A 7,986-nucleotide genomic window follows, 5' to 3' on the forward strand; every position below is an offset into this window, starting at 1 on the left:
GCAAACGTATTCATAAAATAAGCGATTTGGGCCACATATATTTGACCTCTGACCTTGAAGGATGACCTTGACCTTTCTCCACTCAAAATGTGCAGCTCCATGAGATACACATGCATGCCAAATATCAAGTTGCTATATTCAATATAGCAAAAGTTATTGCAAAATGTTAAAGTTGGCGCAAACCAACCAACCTACAGACAGGGCAAACACAATATGTCCCCCACTACTATAGTGGGGGACATAAAAAGGCAGGCTCCTCTCCCAGCATCAAAACTAAAATAATAATGTCTTTGTAGGTTATCACATGTCTCCTCATTACATCTCAAACAGCCCTGTTGATGCATTTGGTTAACAATAATGCCCTTAAATTCTAGAACTCTTTTATAGTCCTTATTTCAACAACTTACATATACAACAATTATTAACTATGTAGTACATTAAACAAGTAACAATTATGTACACCCATATCCTTGTAGAGCAATAAATAATTAACTTTTACTAGAATTTTTGAAAATTCGCGAAAGATCTCTAAACTCTCCATAGCCATGAAGATAAGTTAATTATAATTCACTGTCCTAATAATCTGGTTGATTAAAAAAATGGAAACAATATAACGCAAAACTGTACTGACAAAATATTAAACTGTTTCACAACAATAAGATTTAACCTTTATAGGTAGTGCAAGTAAAGCCTACGTCTCCACCCCGCCCCGTTAAAAGGAGTAAAGGTTATTTAAGGGCAGTATAAAGAACTAGGATATAACAGTTAAATCATGTTCTTACATTCAGGACTGTCCCACTTACCATTAGTGAACAATGTAAAGGTTAAACAGTAGTAGTATAACATTTACTATGAATATAATTTATAACATATATTATACATATATTAGTGAATTACTATCATAAACTATTAAGTTATATTGTCATTAATCACTGATGTCAGGTGTAGCCCACATCTTCGGTTTATAAATATTGTAGATGGGACATCGTAGATTGGACATCGTAGACAAAACATCGTAGATGGTACATCGTAGATTGGACATCGTAGTTGGAACATCATAGATTGGACATCGTAGACAAAACATCGTAGATTGAACATAGTGGACAAAACATCGTAGATAGTACATCGTAGATTGGACATCGTAGTTGGAACATCATAGATTGGACATAGTAGACAAAACATCGTAGATTGAACATCGTAGACAAAACATCGTAGATGGTACATCGTAGACAGTACATCGTAGATTGGACATCGTAGTTGGAACATCGTAGATTGGAAATCGTAGACAGTACATCGTAGATTGGACATCGTAGACGGTACATCGTAGATTGGACATAGACGATTGTATATCGTAGATTGGACATCGTAGAGGGTACATAGTAGATTGGTCATCGTAGAAAGTATATCGTAGATTGGACATAGTAGATTCGACATCATAGTTCTTACATTGTATGCAATACTTCGTCGGTGATACATGGTAGACATCTTAGTATAACTGAAAAAAAACATTGTAGACTGTTTATTGTAGCCTGGATTTTGAAATTAGTAGTATATTATGCTGTTAACCATAAGATTGGAGGTATGAAGGAATAGTATGGTTGTATTCTTCTTTCATGTTTTGTTTTTAATTTACTTTTATTTATTTATAAGCTTCTCCTTGTATTCGATTTTCTTTCTGAGTCCAGGAAAGTGGTAATAGGTAGCCTCTGTCTTGAGTGTAAGCAGGTCTTCTTTAGTTGAGGGAAGGAGGGCCAGTAGAATGGTTGAATCATTTCTTATGAAATTCAAAATAGTTTCAAAGTGTTTGGCTGGTTTGTCAATGAAAATTTCAGTTTCATTTGTTTCCTTTGTTAGATGGTGAAGTAGGGAACATGGTTCTTTACTCAGGGTGTGTTTGGATGTTGTAAATATGTATCCTCCGACGTTCAATTTAATTTTAGAGTTATTTTGTTTTTTTAATTCTGTTAATTTGTCTTTAAAATTTTCTTCTTTGAAGGGATCTTCTTCGTTTTCAGGTTCTTCTTCACAGGTTGCTTCATTGTCAGACAGTGTGCTTTCAGTATACTGAATGTCTTAGTAAGAGATCAATTGTCTTGGATTGTCCATTTTGTTCAGAATCTTATTAAGTACGTTATTTTTTTGTTCGTAAGATTGTGTTACTATTCTCTTGTCTATATCTAATGGTGTTCTCGATGTGACATTGTTGTTTGACTGCTTATTCTTGTTGGGGATGATAAAGCCTTCAGGCAATCTGCCCTCCTTGTGTTCCTCCTGCTGATGTCCCTGTTTTTGGGGTGGAGTTTTCTTTCTGAAATGTCTTCTGGGACTGGAAACTCCAATTCTATGTTTTCCGGAGCATTTATTTCCACATTTTTTTCAAATTCATCATCTTCATCTGACAGGTATAGGTCTTGTCTAGGATGTTATGGTTTGGCTCTTTGTTTACATGTGGCAGGTTGGTTTTGATGGGGCTTTGGACTTCTTTTCTTCCTTTCTTTTTTATGGCCTTTTATTATTTCTTCATTTGTGATTTCTGTTTTTCTTTTATGTTCTTCGTGTGTTTTTTTTTGGATTAATTTACATCTTAGTCCACTCGTGTACTAATGTAGTCATCGATTTTTACTTTCTTCAAGGCTTCTTTTGCTTTGTCTCCTTGGAGATTGTGTAGGGTGTTAATCAAAATGATGTCTCTTTTATCCCATTGTTTTTGCATCTGTGGTCTTCTCTCCGGTTAATGATGTTGTTGCATTTCTGGCATTGATATTTAAAGTGGAGGTGGTTGGTTTGAATATGTCGTACTATTTTGGTTTTCTTTTTATAACTAAAGTCCATTTGGGGGCACAATTTGCACTGCCACACGCGAGCCTGTAATATATATAATGGACACAGGTAAGGTTTATAGTTTAGCAATAGAAGTTTTATTATTAGATTTCCTTCTTAGTAATATAATTGGAATTTCTTCTTTCTTTTCAGGAATGTAATTTTAAATTAATCAGGATCATAAGGTCTACTCTGTGGTGATCATGGGTTCCGTAGCAGAGACAGTAGGTTTATGTATACAGGTGTAAGTGGTATTAGGGTGTCGCTTTATTTAAAATTAAAAAAAAACACAATACTACAATACACAACAAATATTGAATGAAGTACAAATTACATCATATACTGATCAGGCAAAGAATTATAACAATCTTTGTTGGGATGGAGGCTTAATCAGTGTCTTCATGCTAATTGGGTTTGTTTGTTCCACGGTACTCTTTAAGTTTGTCGTGGTGGACAAGAATGGGTCTTGAATTTGGTTTCATTTGGATCTCGTATAATACATCACCCCATTTCTTGGTGATAGTATAAGGACCGGTCCATGCGTTTTGTAGTTTAGGGTTTAAGCCCTTGTGTCTTTTTGCATTGAAGTACCACATATGGGTACCAACTTCATAATTTATGTGGAATTTTCCTTTGTTATAATTTGTTTTCATACTGACTGCACTTTGTCCCAAATGTTGTCTTGCAATCTCATGAATTTCCGTCATGATATGTTCAAGCTCTATGACGTAAGTGGTTGTGAAATGTGATTTCTCATCGACAGGTTTTCCGATGGCAAGGTCAATGGGCAAGTTCATCTCCCGGCCGAACATCATCATAAATGGAGTGAAACCTGTGCTTGAGTGTATGCTTGAGTTGTAAGCCAGTACCAGTAAAGGCAAATGTTCACACCAGTCCCTCTGATCTTTTTGTACAAAAGGTATCAGCATGTTCTGAATAACTTTATTGATTCTTTCTACCAGTCCATCTGAACTTGGCCTGCCTACTGTTGTTCGTGTTTTGTGAATGCCTAGTAGGGTGCACGTCTCTTTGAATACTTCAGATTCAAAATGTGTTCCTCTGTCTGAGAATAGTTCAAGTGGGGTTCAAAAAGATCCAATAAACTTTTCAATTAACTTTCTTGCTACATATTTGGCTTCCATGGTTTTTAAAGGTATGGCTTGTATCCATTTGGAGAAGTAGTCGCAAACGACAAGAATGTATCTTTTTCCGCTTCGTGAAATAGGGTAAGGGCCCTAGATGTCAAAGGCGATTCTTTCTAAAACTTGTCCAACTTGATAAAGTTGAAAAGGTCGTTTTGATTTTCTCTGAGGATGTTTTCTCATGGCACAAGCATCACATTGTAGACAATATCTTTCCACATCTCTGTGTTTTCCAAACCAGTGAAATCTGCTTTGTATCTTATGGTATGTTTTCCTGAACCCTAAATGTCCAGCTGTAAATGTTGCATGGTGTTGTTTGAAAACAGAATGCCTCATACTTTGTGGTAAGAGTATCAGTCTTTTCAGCAAATGGTCATTTGTGACAACCTTTTGATACATGACATTGTTATCAAGTTCTAACAGTTCAAAGTTGTGCCAATAATGTTTCATTTCCATACCATATTTAGATATTTCCTGCCATTCTGGGCGGTTTCCAGTGTTTAACCATTGTAGGACTTTTTTAAGTATATAGTCGCAAGCTTGTTCTTCTTGTATTCTGGACAGTTCAAAATTTCCATCTTGGTAGTCTGTGTCGGAATAGGTATTGGGGGAAGTTTCTTCAGAGGTTGATTCTCCTATGCGTTCTGTATGTGCAGTCACTTTATGGTGAATGTATTTTGTTTCCGCTCTTTCACAGTGAGTACAATATTCATCTGCACAAGGTCTGCGTGACAATGCATCGCTGTTATTTTGGACTCTACCTGGTCGGTATTCTGTGATAAAGTGATAGTTTCCAAGGGTTTCTAGCCAACGAGCTAATTGTCCTTCACAGTTTTTGAAATTTAGTATCCACTGTAGACTTCCGTGGTCTGATCTAATTTTGAAAGGGTTTCCATAAAAAAAATGGTGGAAATAATTGACTGCTAGCACAATTGCATACAACTCTTTTCTTGTTGTGCAATAATTTCTTTCAGTATGGGAGAAGCATTGTGAGTAATAACTTATTACCCTCTCTTGGTTGTTCTGTAATTGTGAAAGTACGGCTCCTGCCGCAATATTTAATGCATCTGTATCAAGGATAAAGGGCTGTGTTTCAATTGGGAAGAAAAGTATCGGGGCTTTCCATAGTCTGTATTTTAACTCTATGAAAGCAGCTTCAGCTTTATCATCCCAGGTAAATGAAGTGTTAGCTTCTGTTAGTTTATGTAGAGGTTTTGCTATGGTTGTAAAGTTTTGAATCATTTTTCTGTAGTAACTACATAGTCCAAGGAAGGATCTCAACTGACGAACATGTTGTGGCCTGGGCCAGTTCCTTATAATTTCTGTTTTCTCTGTGCAGGCATCTATGCCATCTTCGCTCAGTTGATGTCCTAGGAAACTTATTTTTCGTTGAAATAGTTTGCATTTCTTTGGACAAAGCTTCAGGTTGGCTGCCCAGAGTCTTTCGAACATGTCGCGCAAGTTATTTAAGTGTTGTTAAAAGGTTTTGGAATAGCATAGCAAATCATCCAAGTAGATTAAGCATGCTTGGTGACCCCATCTTTATTCATATTTTGTGTTTATGTTGGTGTGTATTGTGCTGTTTTGTATTGTTTGGGCAATCGGTCACTTGCCTTAAATAAAGGACAAACTAATTGTTATTAATGACAATTCAATACTGCTCCAGCAGCTGGAGTTTCACTTCTTTACATTGTAAGTCAAACCTTTCATTATTTTCTCAATCAGGCGTTCAAAAACGGCGGGACTTGTTGACATACCAAACGGCATAACTTTCCAGATATAAGTCTCTCCTCCTATACTGAATGCTGTGACTGGTCGGTCCTCTTCTTTAATGGGAATCTGGTGGTAGGCTGATCTGCAATCCATTGATGAAAAGTATTTGTTTCCGGACAATGACTCTAAGGATTGATCTATTCGTGGAAGCGGATGAGCATCAAACTTTATTCTTGCATTTACTTTGCGAAAGTCTATACACAACCGGACAAATGACTTGTCTGGTTTCGGTACAACCACTACTGGTGATAACCATGGACTTTGAGCAGGTCCTATAAGATCTTTATTGAGTAATTTTTGTATTTCCTTCTCGGCTTGCTCACGTTTAACAGCTGGTAATCTATAGGGTGCTATTCTTACTGGCATATTGTCTCCTGTGTTTTAAATTCGGCCTAGTCAGTGCGACCCATGTCATCTTCAAATGTACAAAATACATCTGCATATTCAATCAACAATGACTTAACTTGTTGACCTTCTTTTTCGGACACATTTTGTAGAGTGGCTTCTATCAAGTCTTTTATGTGTTCTGGTGTTTCAGGTTGGTTGTTGTCATGGTTTTTAATTGATGTCGCGACATTGGTGTGATGTACTAAATGTTCTTGAAAGGCTGGTATACTATCCTTGTTTATCTTTTCGAGATGTGCCACTATTGTGTTTTTATGCAGTTTGATAGGTATGGAATCAAAAATAGCTATTTGTAATGGTACAAGTCCATTGAAAGGTTGTACCAATGCTCTTGCAAGAAGGACACTGTGTTTTTCAATAAGATTAAGGTTTGGAGAGGTCACACCTAATTTTGCGTTGTCATATGGATCAATTGTTCTTCCAGATATCACAATCTCGCTTTCTGGTGGTATTTCTATATCTTCAGTCAAGGCAATTCTGCAGCCGTGAAAATCAAATTCATTTGTATGGCAGTATACTTCTTCTCCATTGATTTTCAAGATCTGTCTGCTTAGGATAATATCACAACTGTGGTTCATCATAAAATCTCTTCCAATAATGAACTTATTGGAAATGTCTGCTAGAAAAACTGAATGTTGTTTGTCAATTGTAAATTCAATGTTAATTTTCCATGGAATTTAGCTCTATCTCATGTTATTCCAACCAGTATATCATGTGTTGGTTGAATTTGGGGTTTGTTATCTTGCCATTTGTCATAGATGCTCTTTTTCAAAATGGTTATGTTGGATCCTGTGTCTACTAAAGCAGTAATATACTGGTTTCCAATCTGTATTGGTAGAAACAATCCTTCGTGTACTGTGTCTCTTAAGTTATTTACTGGAATCTGTTGGCCCTTCTCATCGGGTTTTCGGGTCTCCTTGTGCGCCTCCATGAAGACCTGTTCTCGGGTCCCTGGATTAAAAGTATGGGTCTTGTTGTTTTTATTAAATCTCTGCCACTATCTTGGTCTTTCAAATGTATCTTCCTGTGGGAAATTTCGCTGTTTTGGGCGATTTTGAGGACTTGGTCTTCCATAAGTACCAGGAAATGGTGTTGAAGATCTGTCTCTGTAGTTTGTATTTCTCTGGTTTGTCTCATGCTTATCTTTTGATAGTTTTTCAAAAGCATCAGCCAATTTCTCGAGAGTTTTTGTTAGCTGTGTGACCGTTTCGTTTCCACTTTTTGCATCATCATTGTTAAAGGTACAGTTGGAATTGTTGGGCTTTGCTATGTGCTCAGAGTTATTTTTGAAATGACTAGACTCTGTTCGTTCTGCAGAAACATGAATGGACTGTTTTCTTCTGACCTCTGCTGTTTTGTATGCCTCAAACCGTGTTGCTATTTGGGTTGCCTCTGACAATGTGATTGGTTCAGCCTCTCTAAGTTTCATACGCAAGGTTTGGCCATCAATTGCTTCAATAAAATGGTCTCGAGCCAAAGTATCTGTCAATTCCTTGGTTGTATTTGGGTAGGCCATAAGGGTCAGCTTCTTAATGTTTTGAGCCAGTTCAGGGATGCTCTCTTCTACTCTCCTGGTACGGTTCTGTAGTTCAGTCCTTAATATAACATTTTGATTCTGGGAACCATATCTCTCTTTCAACTTATTGATCAAAGTGTTTATGTCTGTTTTCTCGTGCCTCTGTAGCTCGGTAAGGATGCCTCTGGCAGAGCCAATGAGACTGTTAGCAAGGTGAAGGCCTTTTAGGTAGGGTGTCCATCCATTAATTTGGCAACTAATTTCAAATGAGTCAAGGTATTCATAAATGTCCTCTTTTCCATCATATTTGGGTGGATGCACTTTTAATTG

This window comes from Dreissena polymorpha, chromosome 16 (genome assembly GCF_020536995.1).
Source record: "Dreissena polymorpha isolate Duluth1 chromosome 16, UMN_Dpol_1.0, whole genome shotgun sequence".
In the NCBI taxonomy this organism is placed as follows: domain Eukaryota; kingdom Metazoa; phylum Mollusca; class Bivalvia; order Myida; family Dreissenidae; genus Dreissena; species Dreissena polymorpha.